Source organism: Scyliorhinus torazame, chromosome 8 (assembly GCF_047496885.1).
Source record: "Scyliorhinus torazame isolate Kashiwa2021f chromosome 8, sScyTor2.1, whole genome shotgun sequence".
NCBI classification, from domain to species: domain Eukaryota; kingdom Metazoa; phylum Chordata; class Chondrichthyes; order Carcharhiniformes; family Scyliorhinidae; genus Scyliorhinus; species Scyliorhinus torazame.
In genome coordinates, this window is record NC_092714.1 from 95,287,939 (window position 1) to 95,314,068 (window position 26,130).

Here is a 26,130-nt window from a genome sequence, read left to right on the forward strand (position 1 = left end):
AGTGCACCGACACATACTGTTGTGCAAGTGCAGCCAAATAATATATGAATGGGTTATTTTTCACCCCAAAATCTGAGCGATCTCAAGACAGTCTCGAGTTAAAATTTACCCGAAAGGTGATCTTAGAATCTGATTAATTTGAACCAGATTTTGTGAAGGCAACAGATTGTAGTAACTGCTTGCCATATAGCGCAATCGGGTAGAATAGTTGTGATAATGTTATTCGTCAATGAATATCTATATTAACCAATATCTCAAGGGCAACTTCGGGAAGGTCAATAAAAGGCTGGTTTTGCCAATGACATGCATACCCACGACTGAAGGAACAAATTACAGCTTGTTGCTTTAAAAAACCCGAAACATGTGGCAATCATTGCTGATGGATAACAGCCATTTTGCTACTTCTAACAATGGGATAATCACCAAGAGTTCAGAAGCACAAATGGTGGGTAAAATTGGATGAGCCCAATTTTATGGAGGTGTGGTTATTGTCCCCTTCGCAAGAATCCTTCTTGCTGATTCCCTTATTTCCCCTTTGTTTATTTTTGGCATTATCGTTTTTGATCCATAGATGCTCAATGGACATGTATTGTCAGAGAGAATGAGAAATTTAAGAAGTTGCAACACAGTACATGGTGGTGCTAGCTTTGGATAGCAAGACACAGACTTCTCAACACTCGAGAGATGGGGTGGGACTCAATTTGATTGATTGGCTGATGACCAATGCATTGGCCAAAAGGTCGTATTCTGCCGAGTAACAGGTGGTGATTGAATCGTGTCAGAGTGGGATGATTTCCAGAAACCCAAGGAGCTCAGTTTGAATCCTGGACACTTTGGGTAAGGGCCTGCTCTCTCTCTCCCTTGTGTTTTCTCCAGAAATGCTGTGAGCTGCTCTATTTCTCAAATTGCAGAGACCTGAATGAATCTGCAGTGAAAACCATGACAGACTGTAAATAGAAATCTTGACCTGAAAAGCCTGGTTTGAAGGACAGTGTGCCAGAAACAACGATCTGAAACAAAGACTTTTAACCCTTTCTTTATTAATTTTACTTACACACACACACATATATATATATATATATATATATATATATATACACATACATACACAGCCATACATGCACTCATTTATTGGTTAATTCAATTGTGTTGCGACTCTGGGTCAAATGAGGCTGGAATTGACCACGCACAAGCACAGGGTGTTGTGACTCTTACAGCAGAGTAAGAGCCACCTAGACTGGGTGACCAACGGGACTCCCCCGTGGTGAGAAGGGCTTCAAGGCAGAGGCATTTTGGCGAGCTAGCTGCAGCCAGGAGGCTGCTGTACAATTCTTATTAAAAATACCTTTTTTGTTTTCAGTGCATCTTTACAGGAATGTAGAAGATTGAGGGAAGCATTAGAGCAATCACAAGTGCTACAAGAGGGTTTGAGCTGCAGAGAACCTAACTTTGCATTAGAAACAGGCAAAATAATGATGGTGGAAGTAGGCAGATTTTATAATGAAAAGCTAGGATACAAGGTTAGAAACTCGGTTCAAGACCAAACAAGGAGCCAAAGGTGGAAAGAGGTTGGTTCAGACTGAGTAAACATCTGGGAAGAAGGGATGGAGTGACGGTGGGTAACAAGAGATGGTGTTGGTGATTTTCCCACAACATTTAATTGGAGAAAAATGCAGGATATTGTGTAGTTCAACAACAGGCAGTACGGGGTGCAGAGAGGCGCTGATATAGAACTGGTCAGCATCAGCACACACAAGCCAGCACAGATTTTGTGAACAACAAATTATGTTTAACTAATTTGATTCTGTTTTCAGGGAGATCCTGGAAGACCTCGCCATGGTTCACACAAACGTGGGCCAGTCGCAATGGCACTTGAGGGGATGGAGGTCTCCCAGGCCATTGGAGACCCCAGGGTGGTCAGGGACAGGGCAATATGACACTCTGGCACTCACTCTGGAACCCGGGACCTTGGCATTGCCAGCCTGTGGCAGTACCACCGAGGCATCCTGGCACTTCCAGGTTGGCACTGCCAGGGATCGGTCCCAGGTGGGCTTCACCAGGTTGGGAGGGGGGGGCGGGGAGTATTTCCGGGTTCCTCCGCGACGTTGGGGTGGGTGGAGAAAAGGATTGGGATAGCCAGACAAAACAGCGCCCCGATCTGCAAGGAGGGGACGGGGGGGTGACCTGCTCTCTGCCTCCCTTCAGGCAGGATGATTGAATTGGATTTTTAAAAAAATCTTCTTCTGCTTCTCCGATTGTGCAAATTCGCACGCAACAATGCCGGCTGCGAGCGGCCTTCAAAATGATGGCCGTGACCATATCAAAAAAGGGGGCGCATACATGCCCGTTCATCGGTGCGGTGTGCAATCGGGAGTGCCACAACCCTCCCAACACCCGCCCCGTGACCCGACCCCGGAAATGCCTGCATTGGAGAATGATGGTGCAGTCAAACATGCCAAAGGAGGGATAGGTCACATAGAACACCACTTGCTAATTTAATTATGACCGTTTCAGTACTGTGGTCCGAGTGGAAACCTGATGTTGAAGTTTAAACATGGAATTGTGGAAAAGAGGAGCATAGATTTGGGAGATTAAAACACATTCAAAGATTGGATAGGAAAGGGAGGTTGAATATATGGCATTAGTTCACAAGAATAGAGGGGTCACATTTTGAAAACTGGAGTCATACCTGGGGGGAAAAAAAAAACATACTGAGGGAATGTGAGGGTGGAAGAGAGTAAGGGTTTTACTGTTGTAGCAGTCAGTGTGTGACTGAGCAGATGGCTAGTTGCAGAAGTATTGTGGAGAATGGAGATTGTGGGTGTTGGAAGTGCTTCTGTAGTTGACTTGGGAGAGAGTGTTTGTAATGAAGTTGACGCAGAAGGAAGTGGGATTGAAAGGGAGGAAGTAGTATGACAGGTACAAGGAAATGATCAGTGATCGTCATGTCAGTAATGGACATGGGGATAGAGGCCAAATGAGATGATAAGGTGTGACGGGGTAGCTATAAACGTGAACAGGATAATTTATTTGGAAAGAGAGGTTATTTGTACGGTAGAGAATTCAAAGCAAATAGGGCAGGGTTACTTGAGATAGGATATCTGAATGTATTTAAGGTCATGGATGCCAAACCATTTGCTCACAGGAGAATGGATGTTCTGGAGGGAGATGCAAAGGGGGATGATAATAGCTGATCCCCTGCCGGTGTCTGTGATGGGATGGAAGGGGCTGACAAGGTAAGCTCTGAATGAGCAAAAGGAGGGCAGGTAGTTGGGGTTACTGCTCGTAAGGAGGCAGTGATGCATGCCTTCAAGAAATGCCAAGAGTGGCACAGAGGGAAGCTGTGGGGCTTATCTTGGAGTGAGACAAGCCTGAGATAGCAGCAGCAGGAAGTCAGTGAAAGGTTTTGGATGGGAAGAGCACAAAGTACCAGAGGATGAACAGGATGAGAAAAAGACCTGAGAGGCAACCAAGATGGGCAAATGGATGAAAGAGGGAGATTGAAGGAATGGGGTTGGGTCAGGAGAAGACAAAATGTACACACAAATGTCATCATCCCACAGGTAATGAAGCCCAATGTATCAAAATTGTGAAAACAATGGAGCCTAATTTTTTAACTGTTTGAATTTGGTTCACATATCTCCAGACCACAGTTGTTAAGAAAAGGTGACTGTAGAAGTATAGACTATAAATTACATTAACAGCTCAGTCCATAGCTACAAACTAGCTATCAAGCTACCCAGGGCTGACTTCCCCAGCATATTTTATTTTGAATCTCACATCACAATGCACCCATTATATCTTCTTGGACTGAACAAAAACAAGTGTGTATATAGTGTGCAAAGATGTAACCACAGTGCAACTACAAAACCTGAAACAAATAAAAGGGGGAATTGTTCATTTAAAATGGATTTCAAAATAGAAGATGAGTTTTTATTCTGGTAGTTCCAGCCTTATTTTGTGCATATATAAAACAATGTGCAATTTTCTTTGAATTAGTGTAGTATTAGAGACAGCTTTTAACGTGACAGCACAAGGCAGCAGCAAGTGACGACTATTTGACTGCACCATTACTGAGGTAACACAGCACAGCACAAGTTCATAAGGAGGATAGGATGGAGTACAACAGAAAGGGAAAGTTGCACTATACACTGGCACAGGTCCAGATGGCCTTGAAAAATATTGTACTTCTCTGAAATTTGTTATGTATTTGTGTTCTCCGTCATCTTCAGAATACTGCAGTTAAAAAAAATAATGCCATGGTTCATGCAAGTAAAAGTTCAAGCCATCAATGGGTATCACAAGAGCTATTCCAGTAGAATAATGCTGCCCGTGATGCTTCAATTTCTTTGCCAGCATGTATAGCACTAATTTGATCAGAGGCGAGTTATAACAGATAATGGTCACGCAATGCAGAGAGCCACTGATAACTCTGACAGGAAATCACTAGAGCAGCAACAGGGAGGCATCATTTTGTCTTGATGTTTAACTTTCAATCTGTGCACAAGACATTAAAATATAGGAACAGAATTAGGTCATTTGGCCCATCGCGTCTGCTCCGCCATTCAATCATGGCTGATATAAATACCATCATGGTATGATGGTAAAAGATATTAGTAGCACTTGGAAATGTCAGTGAATCACAGGAATTTAAACAAGCTATTAAAAAGTAACCTGCTTTCATTGAAATGTAAAACCTCAATAAATATACTTAAAGAATAACAAAATTACAAAGTAACAATGCCATAAACAAGGATCAAAATGAAAAACGGCTTAGCATACACGAGTCATCAGACATAGCTAGGTACCTAGAAAGCCCCGACAGAGAAAAGACCATGAAAAAACATGGGAATAATGATTCACACCCTCCCACGCTGCATCAATCCGCAATTACTACGAGAAATTAGGATCGATTTTCCACAGCATATTTGGGTGCACACCAACATACATCTCCCCCAATCTTAGCAACACCAAAGGCACCAACAATCCGCCACAGCCTCTTCGCCTTGGTTACCAGACCCCTCGGCACCCATGCAGAAACCAAGCACGGATTCTTCACACCCACCCTTGCAGAAGCAAGGAAAATACACCAAAAAAAGCAGTTCTAAGGGTAGTTAAATATATACCACACAATGCAACTTAACCCCAAACTAAGGCCCAGTGCAGAGTCAACATCATTCTATATATACACTATTATGCAGAGAGGACCAGCATAAATATGCGACCTCCAGGGCCCATACCTCGTAGGGGGAAAAGACCCAAAGGTCCAGCACCCCCACCGCCCGACTGGGCCCTTTCCCGTTTGTTGTGGACAACTTCCCCTACGGGGACACAGAAGGGGCATTGTGAGACGCATGCTTCAGGCATCCTGAGTTTGGGGGGAGGGGGGGGGAGAAAGAGTGTGCTGGTGGGTGCAAGGGTACTCCACGGTATTGTGCTGGGGGTGGTCAGTGTCAGGTTCAGGGGTGTCGTGGGGTAGCAGGCAGGACTGGTGCGAGGAGGCTGATGCCAACTCACCCGAGCGGCCTGGTGGAGGCCATTGAGCTTCTTGCAGCAATGGTTGGCGATCTCCTGTTGACGGTCAAAACTGATGGCCACTGCCTCTGCCTCCCAGGCAGCACTGGCTGACCTGGGGCTGATCCTCCGACGCCCCCCCCCCCCCCCACCCTCCCCTCTCTCTCGGGAGAACAAGATATCTCGTCTGGACTTGATCGCGTCCATAAGTCTGGCCAGGTCAGCATCTCCAAATTGTGGAGCTGGTCTGTGGGGTGACATGGCTGCATGCTGTCTGGGGTTTGCTCTATGGGTTTGGTTTAAATGCTGCTCCACCTCGTTTGTGGGGAGCTGCCAGGCACGGTGCCGGCAAATCAGCCGGCGTGACAGTCATTTGCGGTGTGAAGCCAGTGGTGCATCATTAAGTTCCCTAAATAATGTTAGATAGTGATGATGGTCTCGCCGTGTCAGCCGTTGGAAAACACCGAGCATTTGCTGTGACTGGATACTGTTGGGGGAGATTACTCACCAGAGGAATGCAGTAGTAGCCAGGCTCATGGCACCGTGGCTGGCTCTGCTACACAGAAGGGCGGGAAAAAGACTGGCAAGGCTATAGTCATAGGGAATTCAATCGTAAGGGGAGCAGACAGGAGTTTCTGTGGTCGAAAACGAGACTCCCGAATGGTATGTTGCCTCCCGGGTGCACGGGTCAGGGATCTCAGATCGGCTGCAGGACATACTGAAGGGGGAGGGTGAACAGTCAGTTGTCGTGGTGCATATAGGCACCAACGATATAGGTAAAAACGGGATGAGGTCCTACAATCAGAATTTAGGGAGTTAGGAGATAAGTTAAAGAGTAGGACCTCAAAGGTAGTAATCTCAGGATTTCTACCAGTGCCACAAACTAGTCAGAGTAGGAATGTCAGGATAGATGGGATGAATGCATGGCTCGAGAGATGGTGCAAGAGGGAGGATTTCAAATTCCTGGGGCATTGGAACCGGTTCTGGGGGCGGTGGGACCATTACAAATCGGATGGTCTACACCTGGGCAGGACTGGAACCAATGTCCAAGGGGATGCTTTTGCTAACACTGTTGGGGAGGTTTTAAACTAATGTGGCAGGGGGATGGGAACCAGATTAGGAAGTTAGAGGTCAGTAAAGAGGCAGCAACTAAAGCCAGTAAGGTACAAGATAATAAACTCAATGTGACTAAGGGGAAGAGTAGACAGGGAAGAGATGATGAACGCAAAGGGACAGGTGTCTGAGGTGCATTTGTTTTAATGCGAGAAGTGTAGCAGGTAAGGCAGATGAACTTAGGGCTTGGATTAGTACCTGGGAATATAATGTTATTGGTATTACTGAGACTTGGTTGAGGGAAGGGCAAGACTGGCAACTAAATATCCCAGGGTATAGATGATTCAGGAGGGTTAGAGAGGGAGGTAAAAGGGGTGGAGGAGTTGCATTATAGGTCAGAGATGATATCACAGCTGTGGTTAAGGAGGACACGATGGAGGATTCGAGCACTGAGGCAATATGGGTAGAGCTAAGAAATAGGAAGGGTGCACTAACATTGTTGGGACTTTACTACAGGCCTCCCAAAAGCGAGCGTGAAATAGAGGTACAAATCTGTAGACAGATTATAGAAAAATGTAAGAGCAATAGGGTGGTCGTGATGGGAGATTTTAACTTCCCCAACATTGAATGGGACTCATGTAGTGTTGGAGGAGTAGATGGAGCAGAATTTGTAAGGAGCGTCCAGGAGAGTTTTTTAGAGCAGTATGTAAATAGTCCAACTCGGGAAGGGGCCATACTGGACCTGGTATTGGGGAATGATCCCGGCCAGGTGGTTGAAGTTTCAGTCGGTGATTACTTTGGGAACAGCGATCACAATTCCGTAAGTTTTAGAATACTCATGGACAAAGGCGAGAGTGGTCCTAAAGGAAGAGTGCTAAATTGGGGAAAGGCCAAGTATAACAAAATTCAGCAGGAGCTAGGGAATGTGGATTGGGAGCAGCTGTTTAAGGGTAAATCCACATTTGAAATGTGGGAGTCTTTTAAGGAAAGGTTGATTAGAGTGCAGGACAGACATGTCCCTGTGAAAATGAGGGATAGAAATGGCAAGATTAAGGAACCATGGATGATGGGTGGAATTGTGAGACTAGCTAAGATGAAAAAGGAAGCATACATACGATCTAGGCGACTTAAAACTGATGAAGCTTTGGAGGAATATCGGGAAAGTAGGACAAATCTCAAACGCGTAATAAAGAGGGCTAAAAGGGGTCATGAAATATCTTTGGCTAACAAGGTTAAGGAAAATTCCAAAGCCTTTTATTCGTAGATAAGGAGCAAGATTAACTAGAGAAAGGATTGGCCCACTCAAAGACAAAAGAGGGAATTTATGCCTGGAGTCAGAGGAAATGGGTGAGATTCTTAATGAGTACTTTGCATCGGTATTCACCAACGAGAGGGACATGACGGATGTTGAGGCTAGGGATGGATGTTTAAATTCTCTAGGTCAAGTCGGCATAAGGAAAGGGGACGTTTTGGGTATTCTAAAACGCATAAAGGTGGACAAGTCCCCAGGTCGGATGGGATCTATCCCAGGTTACTGAGGGAAGGGACGGAAGAAATAGCTGGGGCCTTAACAGATATCTTTGCAGCATCCTTGAGCACAGGTGAGGTCCTGGAGAATTGCTAATGATGTCCCTTTGTTTAAGAAGGGTAGCAGGGATAATCCAGGGAATTATAGACTTGTGAGCTTGACGTCAATGGCAGACAAACTGTTGGAGAAGATACTGAGGGATAGGATCTATTCACACTTGGAAGAAAATAGACCTATCAGTGATAGGCAGCATGGTTTTGTGCAGGGAAGGTCATGTCTTACAAACATAATAGAATTCTTCGAGGAAGTGACAAAGTTAATTGAAGAGGGAAGGGCAGTAGATGTCATATACATGGACTTCAGTAAGGCGTTTGATAAAGTTTCCCATGGCAGGTTGATGGAAGAAGTGAAGTCGTATGGGGTTCAGGGTGTACTAGCTAGATGGATAAAGAACTGGCTGGGCAACAGGAGACAGAGAGTAGTGGTGGAAGGGAGCGTCTCAAAATGGAGTAAGGTGACTAGTGGTGTTCCACAGGGATCCGTGCTCGGACCACTGCTGTTTGTGATATACATAAATGATCTGGACGAAGGTATAGGTGGTCTGATTAGCAAGTTTGCAGATGATACGGAGATTAGTGGAGTTGCAGATAGCGAGGAGGACTGTCAGAGAATACAGCAAAATTTAGATAGATTGGAGAGTTGGGCAGAGAAATGGCAGATGGAGTTCAATCCAGACATATACCAGGTGATGCATTTTGGAAGATCGAATTCAAGAGCGGATTGTACGGTCAATGGAAGAGTCCTGGGGAAAATTGATGTACAGAGAGATCTGGGAGTTCAGATCCATTGTACCCTGAAGGTGGCAACGCAGGTTGATAGATTGGTCAAGAAGGCATACAGCATGTTTGCCTTCATCGGAAGGGGTAATGGAGTACAAGAGTCGGCAGGTCATGTTACAGTTGTATAGGACTTTGGCTAGGCCACATTTGGAATACTGCGTGCAGTTCTGGTCGCCCCATTACCAGAAGGATGTGGATGCTTTAGAGATGGTGCAGAGGAGGTTCACCAGGATGTTGCCTGCTATGGAGGGTGCTAGCTATTAAGAAAGGTTGAGTAGATTAGGGTTGTTTTTGTTGGAAAGACGGAGGTTGAGGGGGGACCTGATTGCGGTCTACAAAATTTTGAGAGGTATGGACAGGGTGGATAGCAACAAGCTTTTTCCAAGAGTGGGGGTGTCAATTACAAGGGGTCACGATTTCAAGGTGAGAGGCGGAAAGTTTAAGGGAGATGTGCATGGAAAGTTTTTTACGCAGAGGGTGGTGGGTGCCTGGAACGCTTTGCCAGCGGAGGTGGTAGAGGTGGGCACAATAGCATTCAAGATGCATCTAGACAGATATATGAACGGGTGGGGAACAGAGGGTAGTAGATCCTTGGAAAATAGGTGACAGGTTTAGATAAAGGATCTGGATCGGCGCAGTCTGGGAGGGCCGAAGGGCCTGATCCTGTGCTGTAATTTTCTTTGTTCTTTGTATTTCCAGCTTGCTACCCATGAAGAACAAATTTGGTTAGACCATGCCCAAAATGTCGAAGCTGACAGTTTCACCATCCTGGGGCCGCTAAATGGGAATTCCATACTATGCACCTATTCACCATAGTGCTTAGCAGAACAGAGTAATCATCAGTGGCAGTTTCCCCTTAGGTGCCTCCTGTCAATCTCGACAGCTTCAGCTGGAGTCATTCAGAAATCCGCAGTACTGACACGTCCACTTTTGAGCCACGTATTCGGTTTCTGGCCAGGAATATTAAGAGAAAAATTTATTAAACCCTTGAAAATCTGACCCCTTCTATCATCTTTGCAGCTCTGTTATGTGATCCGCAGTGAACAATTAAAACAAAATTTCTAATAGAACATATTCCCTGGCATGTCCGTAAGCCGAGAAAACATCAGCTCAGAACAGGTTATGTCCAGGATGTTAAGCTGTGGTAATACTGCTTTGCTAGAGGATTTACCCAGATATTAATATACTGTAGTTCTATTTTAAGAATCGCGTTCAATCATATTGAACCATCTGCAAGAATTACCAGATCATAATAAATGTTTTATCCTTGCATGCTGTCTCTTGCTGTTGAATTTTGTGAAACAGCTTTGAAATATTACAGTGGCATTTCAGATGTTGACAGAAAACATTCCTGTCAATTGTCTCTACGGTAGTAGTAAGTTGGCCATTCTCATAATTGGGGATTCTGGTCAACCGTACAGTAAACAATGCTTCTTCATTTGGTTTGCATTCGCGGTCATGTTCTTTTAATCATGAGTCACAAACTACAAAATTACAAGTAAAATTAAAATGTCAAACCAGGCGGGAACCTCAAGCAAAACCTAAAGGGCAGGGCGGCACGGCGGCGCAGTGGTTAACACTGCTGCCTACGGTGCCGACGACCCAGGTTCGATCCCGGCCCCAGGTCACTGTCTGTGTGGAGTTTGCACATTCTCCCCGTGTCTGCGTGGGTTTCACCTCCACAACCTAAAAGACGTGCAGGTTAGGTGGATTGGCCATGCTAAATTGCCCCTCAATTGGAAACAAATAATTGAGCACTCTAAATTTATTTTTTAAAAACTAAAGGGCTGATAACTTTGATCATTGCTGCAGATACATGCTTGTTTGTGGACGCATACAAGATCAATCACCAGTGTTCTGCCCCAGTTATTGCTAGAAAATGGTCCCAGTCACTGGCAGCATGCCGGTGTTTTATCCAACTGACCATTTTTCTTTGCAGAAATGGCAGATTTCCTGACCATGACAGGGGTTTCCAGCTGAGTAATAGTGTCCTTCAGTTCATTTTCCAGCAATGATCATCAATGGCTGTGTTTTTCTTTTGGTAGCCCACAGGCTCGGAGGCCAATTACACCACCTTGGAGTTACATCAACCCAGCTGTTACCAGAAAATTCGGCAGAGATTTGATTTCTTTGACTTTTCTTGTTTACGTCACTCAATACCAGGCATGAATTTACACAAATTTCCTGCAGCTGGAATTTCATTTGTGCAGGAGTTCTCTCAATCTCCCACTGTCAGTTCAATGGAAGATTATCAATTTTATTATGATCCCAGACCAGATCCCAACAGTGGCTGTGATACTGGACAGAAACCCCAATATTTTACAAGAATATGAGGTAAGGATACTTCAAGGAATATGGATCTGATATATAAAACAAACACAGTATGAGAATATCTTTATCACACCAGGAAACAACTTACAATTGCCCCTTAAACAAAACTACTCAATACAGTGAATACCTTAATTACTATCTTTATTCCCACTTAAACAACAAGGGAAAAAGCCATCTCGGCTCTCAATCCACTATTAATTACCGGTGACACAGAGGAATACTTGCATTACAGAGATGTTATTTCAGAATGAGAGATTCTAATAGGATTAACACGGATTTTCAGGAAGGATCGTCCCAAAGGTGGGTATGTCCAGAACCAGGAGTCATAGTCGGAGCATGCTGGGTAGACTATTTAGGACAGAGATTAATAGAAATTTCTTCACCCAGAGAGTGGTGAGCCTTTGGAATTCTGTACCACAGGAAGTAGTTGAGGCCAAAACATTGTATGCTTTCAAGAAGCAGTTTGATATAGCAGTTAGGGCGAAGGGGATCAAAGGATATGGGGCGGGGGAGGTGGAGAGAAGAAACAGGGTTAGGCTATTGAGTTGGATGGTCAGCCATGATCATAATGAATGGCAGAGTGGGCCCGAAGGGTCGAATGCCCTTAACCTGGTCCTATTTACTATATTTCGAGATTTTAACACTTCTTTAAAGGCAAGATCTGACTCCTATCAGACCCATGCAAAAACTCTGGTTGTATGTCTTCAGAAGATGCTTCTCAACTTGAGTGCACTGCTTCAAAGATTGTTAATCTCTTTTTAACTTAACTGCAGAGTAAAACCCGACTTCATCCAGAACTGCACGACCCTGCTTTTCCTACAAAATGCCTGATGCCTCAGCTCCACCCAGTAATGACATCATCTTACCAAGCTGAAATGTAATTAACTCCACAGGGAATAACCTTAATCAAAACAAAATTCCATTAATCCAAGCCTCTTATGGTGGTTTAATTGCACCCCGGTTTCCAAAATATACTTGACTTTCAAATTAGGATTTTTTTTAAAAACATGACTGCAGCAGTCATACACTGTTCATTATGATCATGGCTGACCATCCAACTCAAATGCGTACCCCTGCTTCTTCTCTCCACCTCTCCCGCTCCCAGGCCTTTAACCCTTACTGCACCAAATACATAAAGTACAATACACCTGAAAATTTAGCACAAAATCTCAAGATAGTATGAATGAACAATGAACAGAAACCCAGCAAAATTTCTACCTCCGCCTCTTTGCTGCACCAGAATTTTTTCAATACCTCATTTTGTCAACTTCTGAAACGATTTGTGAAGAATGTGAAACATTTCCCATGGAAGGTTCGGTTTCTGGTCTCTGCCAGTTTAAAATTCAAATGTAATGGTATAAATGCTAGCATGGCCTCCATCCCCAAATCTGTTGTTCGTCAATAATTTTTCACAAATTTATGCATTATAGTATGGGATTAGTGCACAGCACACAGCACTATTTTCCATGTGCTGTGGTCATTCCACTGACCAAGATGCTTCTCTACCGGGGCAGCACAGTGGCACAGTGGATAGCACTGCTGCCTCATGGCATAGGGGTCCCAGGTTCGATCCCGGCTCTGGGTCACTGTCCGTGTGGAGTTTGCACATTCTCCCCGTGTTTGCGTGGGTTTCGTCCCCACAACCCAAACATGTATGTGCAGGGTAGGTAGATTGGCCACGCTAAATTGCCCCTTAATTGGAAAAAATGAATTGGGTACTCTAAATTTTTATTTTTTTTAAAAAGATGCTTCTCTAGTCTTCTCGAAACCTGCACCTTGGTGTTTCGAACTTGTATCCATAGAAGTCTTTTACCCTTCACTATTTTTGATTTTATTTCATCGGCTTATGTAGAGAATAGTGGAACAAGGATTCTTTCTTACTGGGTAATGATTAAAAGGAAATACTTCATAATTTGGATAGAACTCAAAAATCCACCAAAGAGCTACCAAATTTATTCCAGTGTTCAACCAAAAGGAGGTTATTTTACAACTGCTAATGCAAATCCAGAGCAGGTAACTCCAGTAACAGTAGCCTGAAAACTTTCAACAACTTTCCCTGTTGATCTCCAGAGGTAAACTTCCTGCAGTCTGGATGGAATAAGGACTATTGTCTTTTCATTCAGATGGACAAAATACAAAAGTACACAAATATTTAGATAAGACAACTTAAACTGTTCATTCTCCATTTACAGTCATGAAACTCCCGATTTTTAATATCAGGTTTATTGCAGCTCAGTTTTGATTTATTAAACTACATAGACTTTAACCCAATGGCTAGGAGTTCCCACATTGATCGTTCACAAGAAACTAGCTGCATTTCCGTTCAAATAGAAATAGACATCTTTCTACTTTAATTAGCACTAACTGACAACTGTAAGTCCATTTATCACTGGGACCTTTGCTACCATGCATCTGTAACTCAACACAAGTTATGAAATATTGACATCACAATACTGAACAAGGTTTTAGGCCTTGAAATCCCAACAGCCACCACTCATATGTGCAATGATACCTGACTGAACTAGCCCAAAACTGGCTCCATCTGGAATCTCTGGGTCAGCAAATTGGTTAGGGCCCCTTCTAGTTGCACAGGGCGCCTGCCTGAAATGGATACAAGGTTACCTGCTTGTGGTGAACCACTGTTATTGTAGTTCCACTGTTGTTCCACTGCTTACAGCGCTGTATATATTCTCTGTTACTGTTTGTTCCATTGATACTCAGTGTTATATATTGTTGTCCTTCCATGGCTCCACCCCACTGGGTGTTGTATATAGTTGACTGATCTGTAGCCCTGTCTCCAGTCTGGGTTCAGCAGCAGACAGGCTACATCTTAGAGTATTAAAACCATTACTTTGTTTCCTGCAACTTGCCTCGTGTGTAATTGATGGTGCATCACTTCTTATTCAAATTGGGTTCAAACTTCTCATTCAGGCCCCATTGTAACATTTATTGAAAGCTAACTGCAGCGTATGCATTGCATGCTGCAGTCAGCTTGAACAAGGGTGCACACAACTAAACCAGCAGTGCTGAAAAAGGACTGCTGGAGTCCAGTATCAAAAGGGTAGATAAGTTACTTTCTGAAAAATCTTGTGTGATCATAAAGACAGGAGGAGCAAGATTATTCCTCTCAGCTCAACATCAAAATTCTTGCCCTTCTCGCAACTGCCAAACACATCCGACCCAACCCTCTCACCAGAGGTTCTCACTCAGCATCTGAACTGGCTCGCCCCACATGACTGGCAAGCTGCCTCTGGGCTACCACTGCTACCCAGAGGGAGCTCCCTGATACTTTCCTAAAGATGTTAACAAGTTAATTTCCTTTGGATGTGCTGCCAGTCTCATTCAGCATGCGCCATACCCCAATTCAGACTCAATATATTTTCTTGGCCATGATGTCAGCCTGGTCTAAACTAAGCTGCATCTTAGAAAGGACAGATTTATCGTACAGCCGTCACACTCTCTCCCAGCAAAATTTGGGTGCAGCACAAAATTCTCATATCCTTTCTCCGCTTCAACTTTTGTCTGGGACCTTGCTCCACCCGACCCCACTCCCAGAATTTCCAATGGCTTCAAACCAAACAACACCTAAGAATTGCATGTCCTCTCTTTGGTTTTGTTTCGTCAGAATGCTCAAACAACTTGCCTTTGCTTTGTGGTTTCCAGAATGTCATTTGAGGTGGATTTGCAAACAGGCAAAGAATACAAAAATGGGCAGAGATCCATTACTCTGGATTTGGTTTTCACCTGCTCAGGCTCTATTCAAAGTCATCCGGTACAGTCTGCACCTTGTTCATTAAGATTAGGCCTCGAAAGTTTCAGTTAGGTAGCCACATGATTGCCTGCCATTCATGCCAGTCACGGTAAACACCCATAAACAACGAGCAGTCTGGATTACCAAGGGTTATCTAAGTGACAAAGCTATTTACAAGGTTTTCAACAGCAGAAGAACTGAGGGTGGGCAGAAGGTGAGAAATGTTGTGAGGGTTAAAATAAGCAATCTTTACAATCAAAGGGTCTGAGGGGATCGAAAGCTGAAAAAAAAAGGGGTCGTCTCTGGTCACCCTATGCATGCGTGCTGTGGGGTGGGAGGGGGTGAACCGTAATTCACATGGGACGGAGTAAAGAGGATGCCCCTAGTCAGCCAGGCAGTGGAGGGCAGAATTGGCATTGTGATGATTTGGGGGGGGGGGGGGGGGGGCGTGCTCTCCGCCGGACCTCAGTATCGGCCACCCACTCAAAATGGTAGGTGGGACTCCAATCAAATCAAATTTTGGGAACATCCTGCCGTGCATGAATTTACACGGCAAGGGAGAAGGGATCGCTCCTGGGTGCCGCTCCGAGAACCAGCGCAGACCAGGAGCGATTCTACTCCAGCAGGAGACTGTAAGCCAAACTAAATTCAAACATGATTTTCCATTACCCTGCCAGGAACAAAAATAAAGATTCTGACAGGGATAGAAATACAGTTTACTGAATCCTTGGTGGAATTATTGGCTTTAAGAACATTTTTAATTGTATTCGTACTGATAAGCCATATTTAATCTCTGCAAATTGGAAACTAGCAAAGGACCAACAGAAAAGCAAGATGTGAAGCAGCAAATAAATTTCTTTGAGAGAGAGTAATAAAGGAGCCAAAAGATTAAAGGAATTGTGTCAAAGAAGATTCTGACTTGCAACTAGATAAGATGGTACCATTCAGACAACAGATCATCCAGTATCACAAGCACCTGGCAATGGACGTTTTTGATATCAATATCAAGGTTACATCACAGTAGACTGAAATAGAATTTTAAAAACTACCGTTCCAAGCAACATTTTTGGACAGGAACACGAGGAATCAGACAACCAATAATAAAGGCATTATTCATAACAAGAACTGCCAAATATTAGACAGTGCAAATGAGCGCACTCAGCTAATGTCTACAGTGTGTCGCAGCCAATAAAGCCAGAATTATCAAAAAAAACATAAGGAGGATAAGACCATAAGACCTGGGAGCAGAAGTAGGTCAGTCCATCCATCGAGTCTGCTCCACCATTCAATGAGATCATGGCTGATCTGATAACCCTCAACTCTAATTTCCTGTCTTATCCCCATAACCGTTGATTCCCTTACTAATTAAAAATCTGTCTTTCAGCATTGAACATACTTAATGACCCAGCCTCCATAGCTCCTTGCAGTAAAGTATTCCATAGATTTATGAAGAAATTCCCCCTCATCTCTGACTTAAATGGACAACCCCTTGCTCAGACTATGCCCTCTGGTCCTAGATTGACCTACAAGGGGAAACATCCTCTCAGCATCTACCCTATCACTCCCCTGAGAATCCTCTATGTCTCAATAAGGTAGTCGTTTATTCGTCTACGCTCCAATTAGTACAGGCCTAACCTACTCGAAACGTCTCCTCACAAACAAATCCCTCCATAATCTGGAATCAACCTAGTGAACCTTCTCTGAACTGCCTCCAATGCCAGTATATATTTCCTTGGATAAGGGGACCAAAACATATTACAGGTATTCCAAAATCATTGCCGAAATTCTCTGAAAATGGGGCTATGTTCCCATGCCCGCCGGAAAACGGGCGCAAATCACTCCAGACCTTTTTCAAAAAGTCCAGAGTGATGCTCCCATTTCAAGAGGAATAGCAGGGCACGGGCGTGCGCCGTGCAGCTCCTGCTGCAGATACGGGGCTCTGCACTTCCAGCCGCGGGTCTGCGCGCGGCGGCTGTTTTCACTCCGGCCCCCACACAACATGGCGGAGCCACAGAGCTGGCCAGCGCGGAAGATTATGCCCCCCCCCCGGATCGCACGCGCCCGCCGGTCGGTAGTCCCCGATCGGGAGCCTGGCCGTGGTGGAGGCACACCCCGGAGTCAGATCCCCCCCCCCAACCAGGACGGCCAGCGCGGCCGCGAGCCCAAACTCCCGCCGGGTGGAACCATACGAGAACCATGCCGGCAGAACTCGGTGGGAACTCGGCCAGTCGATCGTGGGGAATCACCGCGGGGGCCTTGGCCCCCGACCAGTGCCGCGTCGACCGCGTGCGGCTGGCAGCAGTTCTCCGGTCCGCGGAGAATCCCGTCCTGGCATCAGAGCCGATTGCGGGTCTAAGACCCCATTCTCCGCCCCTGTGCCGAGCGCAATTTCGGTGCAGAGGCTCTGAGAATCCCAGCCCGTGCCTTGCATAGTTTTTGCAGGGCTTCCCTATATTTATACTCCCATCCCTTTTGAAATAAGGGTCAACATTCCATTTGTCTTCCCAATTATCTGAACGTGTACTTGATTTATGCACGAAAACCACCAAATACACCTGAGCTCCATTTAAATAATATTCAGCTACTTGCACAACTTCACATTTCCCTACATTATATTCCATCTGTCAAGCTTTTGCCCACTCACCTGTCTATGTCCTTCTGTAGACTTTGTAATCCTTACTATTTACCTTCCCACCTATTTTTGTGTCACTCGTAAACTTGGCAATAGTATAGTCACTTCTCTAGTCATTCATTAATATATATTATGAATAATTGTGGCCCCAGTCCTGATCCCTGTGACACTCCACTAGTTACAGGTTGCCATGCTGAAAATGCCCCGCTTATCCCACCTCTGTCTTCTATCAGTTAGCCAATCCCCTATCCATACTAATATACTGCCCCCAACATCCATGTATATTACATCTATTGGTTCCCCTTCATCTATCATGCTCATTACCACCTCAAAAGAATTCTAATGAATTTGCTCGGCATGATTTTCCCTTCATAAAGCCAAGCTGACTCTGCTTGATGATGTTCTGCATTTCTAAATGCTCTTCTATTACATACTTTATAATGGACTCCAAAATTTTCCCAATGGCAGATTCAAGCTAACTGGTTTGTAGTTTCTTGCTTTTTGTCTCCCTCCTTTTTTGAATAAAAGTGTTGCAACTGGCACCAGGGCAGACAACACAGCCAACGGGACTCTCGGTCCTACAGAGAATAGTGTTGGTTCCCCCAACTACGGCTACATTTCTCCCGCCACTTGAATGGCTCCATGTACTATGGTCAGTTTACGCATCCTCCTTACAGTCCCCGCTCTCGTCCACACAGGGTGCCAGAATCTAGAACCTGTTCGACAAGAGCAGGGGCTGAGCCTCTTGGATCCTCTATCTGCCTCACTTGTAGTCACACTGTCCTGCCCCTGGCCACTGAGCAAATTCAAAGTAGTTAATCCAAGGGGTTGTGACTGCCTCCTGAAACACAGCTTCCAGATAACTCTCTCCCTTCCTTGATGTATCACAATATCTGAAGTTCAGCATCCAGCTGATTAACTCGGCGACAAAGTTGCACGAGCAACCAACATTGCTCGAGGTGGTCACTGTGAACCACAACGGCCGTCCACCATCTCCGACATGTTTCAGCTGCAACAAGTCGCCTAGCCTTCATCCTATTTTATTTAATTCGATTTTCAAATTGTTTCTATTTAGTGATCTTTACTTTTTACATTAACCTTTATAACCTAGCCTTCAATCTGAAAGCAAGTCCGAAAAGGTAGAAAAGAGAAATACTCACCTACCAAACAACTCAACGTTGTAGGACTGCTACAACTTCTGGTCTTGGTCTGTCCCTGCCCCCACTGACATGTGGGTGTAGTAAGGGAAACAAGACACAGTAATATCTCCCTCCACACCTCCCTAAACTCCCACACTGAGCTCAACTCCATAGTCTCGCTCACTGCAACGAGCACTCCTTGTCTTTGTTTATTAATCCTAACCCGACACATACATATCCACTAATAGAACATATCACGTTGTTCACTTCTGGTTTAACTGAGGTGGGTTACAATCTCGCACTGCTGGCTGAAATGACTAGGTAATTTTAATTTAACCAAACTACCTGGTACAGGAATGGAAATCAATCTCCCAATGCATGTGTACAGGGGTACATTGTCAGCAAGTTTAAATTCGCAAGGACCGCAAAACAGCAAACTCACTTCACAATACAGTAGCACAGTCTCTGTCCAGTGTTATGCCTGTTATCATACACGGTCCTACTTCTCTAGATCTTGGCCAACTGGCAGATCAAAATTCTAATGTAAAACTCGTCTCACCTTCCCCCTGCAATATAAATGGGTTAGAGTTTCAACCTATGAAGCAACCACAACTAGAAAGATATAAATTCAGAATATGGAGTGAAGCAGAATGAAATGTAAAGCAAAGCGTAACAAAAGGACCAATCAGCATGCACCTGTGCAAACAACTGTCTGCCACATGTGAAGCATACACTCGGTGAGATTTCATACACTTTTCAATTAAATATCAGGAATGTACATATCAGACAGTCGAAACAAGCGGTGAGACTTTTGCAGAAACCATTCATCTTTATGTTTCTCCACATTCCTCGTGTTATGAAATCTGAATAAAATAAGATTAAGAACTTACAGCAGCAAGAATGAACAGGTTGTCAGTTCATGCAATTATTACTGTGTTAAAATGACAGCAACTCCTAGCATCTGCACAAGCGCAGTTAAATGTGGAAATCTGGAAGTTGCCATCTGATGAAGCCCTACTCCACAGGCTGAACTATTCCGATTTTGTTGATGGATTTATTTAGCAATTACTGACTGTGAACTCTCAACTGTTTACACATTTTTCTCACTGGTGAAGAAGACATAACATTAATTTGAGTTTTAAAGTAATTATGTTGTAATTACTGAAAAACATTCACAATTGTGGATTCACATTCCCTCAGGTGAACATTAAATTGCAGATATTTTTTCAATGAATTTCTTCTTTTGTGATACTTATGATTCTCCCCGCCCCATGGGCATGTACCAAACTTTACTTCAGGTTCTGTATAATAAAAATGTGAATTATATTCCTGGCTTTGCCGAGGATTCTTAATTCTGGTTGCCTGTGGAGCCTGCCTGTTGCTCTACACTCACAAATGTACCAAGTTGGAATTGGAATAGGAAAAGAGGAAATCAAAACTCGAAAATCTTCCAAATCATTGTAGGCAGCTTTATTTGCCGCTGACTACAAAATCCAAATATTAAAGTGGAACATTCCGCAGAAATCCTTAGTACGTTCCTGTGGTCCAAATTCACATGGGTTCAGTTATCACTTTATAATTTCCTTCATTTAAACTAAACCCACGTATTTCTTTTAAATTGATGTACCATTAGTTTATATAGTGCATGCATTGAAAAGTGATGTTTAGAATTTATTTTGCCCAGCAATGTAAAAGAAAAGGTCGGAGGCCCAACAGTACATTTGACATCTCATTATCCTTCAACACAAACTTCTGGATTATAAGCCACTACTTTTTCTATTTAAAAAATACTTCTTTCGTCCCAGAGTACAATTCCCTCAGGTTTTCATGCTTTTTCACTCTTATTTTCATCATGCAGATGAAATGGACAAGTCAAGTGGAAAGGTCCATCTGTTCAATATCTACTGCAGCTGCCAATGTTTCAATTGGGCCTGTTTGAACTTTTATATTAAAAACAAAACTGTGTTTGAATTTTAAAGTCACCTTTGTCATGTTGGGTGCCCTGCTACACAGACGAACCAACACGGTTGCGGATGGTACAACTCAGTTTTATTACTAACAATATTTACAATGGTAAACTGGTTACTGTGGTTCATTCATTACCCTTGAATCTGTGGACCTATCCCTAACACTATCTTGGAGTGGCACTCAGCACATGGTGGATGTCGGAGTGGCTTGCTGTCAGCTCTGTGCCCGGAGATGTCTCCTGCTGGAATGAGCGGGAAGTGTCGTGTTCCCTGTTTTATAATGTGTATGCTCTTGCCTGTGATTGGCTGTGATGTTGTGTGTGTATTGATTGGTCCGTTGATCTGTCCATCAGTATGTATGTATGTTTGCACCATGATGTTTACCTGAATATCATGACATCCCCCCATTTTTACACGAACATGTGCCTATGTGGTTATAAATAGAGGTGTACTGAGTGCAGCTGAATGTGTGTGTGTGTGTGCAATATCTACAGCATGTACATGAGGCTAAACTATATACATGGAGCGATGTCAGGTGCGACATAGCAACGAGGTTGTACCATAAACAAAACACGTGGAAATGTTAAACATCAAAATGATCTCCTGTAATGACAAGGAAAAAGAGAAACATATTAACAGTGGTATGATACATCAGTGAGTTCAATGTTCAAACAGGCTCATAAGTCCAGCCTAGTAGGTGGGCGACGAATTCGGGTTGACCGCCTCAAGGGTGGGTCAGGATTCACCGGCTGAGGAATGGGCCTGGCCACGGGCGACGACGGAATGGGCATGGTGGCAGGAAGCTCCACGAAGTCGACATCAGGGACAACAGGAGGGCGTGGCACCAGTGTAAGTTCCCGTAGCGAGCGTGGAAGCAGGCGAAGAGCCCGGCGTTTGCGCCTGCGAATGAAGCCATCAGGCATGCGAACCAGGAACGCGGCGGAGAACTTCGGCAGGTGCTGACCAGCCACCTTCTGGTAGGTGGATGCGGACGTCATCCCCAGGCGCCAGGGCGGGAAGATCAGTTGCCCCTGTGTCATGTGCCACCTTCTGTCGAACTCGCTGCTGTCGCATCCTGTGCAGTACTGGAGCATGGTTGGTTGTGGGGACCAGAATGGGCGGCACAGTGGTCCTGAGGGCGCGACCTAATTAAACTAAAAAGTAGGACCTCAAAGGTAGTAATCGCAGGATTCTACCAGTGCCACGAGCTAGTCAGAGTAGGAATGTCAGGATAGAGAGGATGAATACGTGGCTCGAGAGATGGTGCAAGATGGAGGGATTCAAATTCCTGGGACATTGGAAACTGTTCTGGGGGAGGTGGGACCAGTACAAACCGGACGGTCTGCACCTGGGCAGGACTGGAACCGATGTCCTGGGGGGGTGTTTGCTAGAGCTGTTGGGGAGAGTTTAAACTAATGTGGCAGGGGGATGGGAACCGATGCAGGAAGTTGGAAGGTAGTAAAACAGGGACAGAAATAAAAGGCAATAAGGGGGAAAAGTGTAAGGCAGAGAAGCCATAGTCAAAAATCAAAAAGGGCGACAGTACAAGGTACAGTGACTGAGGGGAGCTCAGCGAATAGGACCAGGAATACTAAAAGGAATAAAACGGGAAGTAAAAACATTAATGGTAAGCGACGCGGCAGGTTGTTACATGAAGATATGGGTTCAACGACAAGGAAAATTAGGAGAAAGGTTAAGAGGAAATATAACTTAGGAGAGGTTACTGATCGAGGTGTTAAGATTCAGAACAGAGGTAAAAAAGTCAACATAAGTGTACTTTACCCGAATGCTCATAGTATTCGGAATAAGGTAAATGAGTTGATGGCGCAAATCATCGTGAATGACTATGATTTAGTGGCCATTACTGAAACATGATTAAAGGATGGTCACGACTGGGAGTTAAATATCCGAGGGTATCAAACTTTTCAGAAGGACAGAGTGGATGGTAAGGGAGGTGGTGTAGCTCTGTTATTTAAGGATGACATCCGGGCAACAGTAAGGGATGACATCGGTGCTATGGAGGATAAGGTTGAACCCATTTGGGTGGAAATCAGGAATAGTAAGGCGAAAAAGTCACTGATAGGAGGGATCTATAGGCCACCAAATAGTAACATTATGGTGGGGCAGGCAATAAACAAAGAAATAACAGATGCATGTAGAAATGGTACAGCAGTTATCATGGGGGATTTTAATCTACATGTTGATTGGTTTAACCAGGTCGGTCAAGGCAGCCTTGAGAAGGAGTTTATAGAATGTATCCGCGATAGTTTCCTAATGGAACCTACGAGGGAACAAGCGGTCCTAGATCTGGTCCTGTGTAATGAGACAGGATTGATTCAGAATCTCATAGTTAGGGATCCTCTCGGAAGGAGCGATCACAATATGGTGGAATTTAAAATACAGATGGAGGGAGAGAAGGTAAAATCAAGCACTAGTGTTTTGTGCTTAAACAAAGGAGATTACAATGGGATGAGAGAAGAACTAGCTAAGGTAGACTGGGAGCAAAGACTTTATAGTGAAACAGTTGAGGAACAGTGGAGAACCTTCCAAGTGATTTTTCACAGTGCTCAGCAAAGGTTTATACCAACAGAAAGGAAGGGCGGTAAAAAGAGGGAAAATCGACCGTGGATATCTAAGGAAATAAGGGAGAGTATCAAATTGAAGGAAAAAACATACAAAGTAGCAAAGATCAGTGGGAGACTAGAGGACTGGGAAATCTTTAGGGGGCAACAGAAAGTTACTAAAAAAGCTATAAAAGAAGAGTAAGATAGATTATGAGTGTAAACTTGCTCAGAATATAAAAACAGATAGTAAAAGTTTTTACAAATACATAAACCAAAAAAAGAGTGGCTAAGGTAAATATTGGTCCTTTAGAGGATGAGAAGGGAGATTTAATAATGGGAGATGAGGAAATGGCTGAGGAACTGAACAGGTTTTTTGGGTCGGTCTTCACAGTGGAAGACACAAATAACATGCCAGTGACTGATGCAAATGAGGCTATGACAGGTGAGGACCTTGAGAGGATTGTTATCACCAAGGAGGTAGTGATGGGCAAGCTAATGGGGCTAAAGGTAGACAAGTCTCCTGGACCTGATGGAATGCATCCCAGAGTGCTAAAAGAGATGGCTAGGGAAATTGCAAATGCACTAGTGATAATTTACCAAAATTCACTAGACTCTGGGGTGGTCCCGGCGGATTGGAAATTAGCAAACGTGACACCACTGTTTAAAAAAGGAGGTAGGCAGAAAGCGGGTAATTATAGGCCAGTGAGCTTAACTTCGGTAGTAGGGAAGATGCTGGAATCTATCATCAAGGAAGAAATAGCGAAGCATCTGGATGGAAGTTGTCCCATTGGGAGACGCAGCATAGGTTCATAAAGGGCAGGTCGTGCCTAACTAAATTAGTGGAATTTTGAGAGGACATTAACAGTGCGGTAGATAACGGGGAGCCAATGGATGTGGTCTATCTGGATTTCCAGAAAGCCTTTGACAAGGTGCCACACAAAAGGTTGTTGCATAAGATAAAGATGCATGGCATTAAGGGGAAAGTAGTAGCATGGATAGAGGATTGGTTAATTAATAGAAAGCAAAGAGTGGGGATTAGTGGGTGTTTCTCTGGTTGGCAATCAGTAGCTAGTGGTGTCCCTCAGGGATCAGTGTTGGGCCCACAACTGTTCACAATTTACATAGATGATTTGGAGTTGGGGACCAAGGGCAATGTGTCCAAGTTTGCAGACAACACTAAGATAAGTGGTAAAGCAAAAAGTGGAGAGGATACTGGAAGTCTGCAGAGGGATTTGGATAGGCTAAGTGAATGGGCTAGGGTCTGGCAGATGGAATACAATGTTGATAAATGTGAGGTTATCCATTTTGGTAGGAATAACAGCAAAAGGGATTATTATTTAAATGATAAAATATTAAAACATGCTGCTGTGCAGAGAGACCTGCTCGTGCATGAGTCGCAAAAAGTTGGTTTACAGGTGCAACAGGTGATTAAGAAGGCAAATGGAATTTTGTCCTTCATTGCTAGAGGGATGGAGTTTAAGACTAGGGGGGTTTTGCTGCAATTGTATAAAGGTGTTAGTGAGGCCACACCTGGAGTATTGTGCTCAGTTTTGGTCTCCTTACTTGAGAAAGGACGTACTGGCACTGGAGGGTGTGTAGAGGAGATTCACTAGGTTAATCCCAGAGCTGAAGGGGTTGGATTACGAGGAGAGGTTGAGTAGACTGGGACTGTACTCGTTGGAATTTAGAAGGATGAGGGGGGATCTTATAGAAACATATAAGATTATGAAGGGAATAGATAGGATAGATGCGGGCAGGTTGTTTCCACTGGCGGGTGAAAGCAGAACTAGGGGGCATAGCCTCAAAATAAGGGGAAGTAGATTTAGGACTGAGTTTAGGAGGAACTTCTTCACCCAAAGGGTTGTGAATCTATGGAATTCCTTGCCCAGTGAAGCAGTAGAGGCCCCTTCATTAAATGTTTTTAAGATAAAGATCGATAGTTTTTTGAAGAATAAAGGGATTAAGGGTTATGGTGTTCGGGCCGGAAAGTGGAGCTGAGTCCACAAAAGATCAGCCATGATCTCATTGAATGGTGGAGCAGGCTCGAGGGGCCAGATGGCCTACTCCTGCTCCTAGTTCTTATGTTCATATGACCTATCAACAGCTGGGCTGGTGAGAGGCCAGTGGCTCGTGGAGCCGAGCGATAGGCTAGCAGGGCTAAGCAGAAATCCGATCCGGCAGCAGCAGCCTTGCAGAGGAGCCGCTTGACGATGTGAACGCCTTTCTCCGCCTTTCCATTGGACTGGGGATGCAGAGGGCTGGACATCACGTGTGTGAAGCCACACGAAGCAGCAAAGGAAGACCATTCCTGGCTGGCAAAACAGGTCCCATTGTCCGACATGACAGTAATCGGAATGCCGTGGCGTGCAAAGGTGTCTTTGCAGGCCCTTATGAAGGCGGACGATGTCAAATCGTGCAGGCGTAAGACCTCTGGAAAGTTTGAACAGTAATCTATGACGATTACATAGTCCCTGCTGAGCGCTTGAAAAAAGTCCACACCCACCTTCGTCCAGGGGGACGTCACCAGCTCATGGGGCTGAGGCGTCTCAGGAGGGTGCGCCGGCTGAAACCTTTGGCAGGTGGGGCGGTTGAGCACCATATTGGCAATGTCATCACTGATGCCCGGCCAGTAGACCGCCTCTCGGGCCCTCCATCTGCACTTCTCGACCCCCAGATGGCCTTCGTGTAGTTGGTCGAGGACCAGCTTGTGCATGCTGTGCGGAATCACAATCCGGTCCAGCTTTAGGAGGACACCATCAATGACGGTCAAGTCGTCCCGGACATTGTAGAACTGCGGGCACTGTCCTTTGAG

General features: G+C 44.6%; 1 protein-coding gene across 1 annotated transcript in view; it reads right to left on the reverse strand.

The window, feature by feature from the left end:
- Nucleotides 1-26,130, reverse strand: part of igsf11 (immunoglobulin superfamily member 11) — a 348,245-nt gene that overhangs the window by 285,003 nt on the left and 37,112 nt on the right. The gene's annotated exons all lie outside the window — the stretch shown is intronic.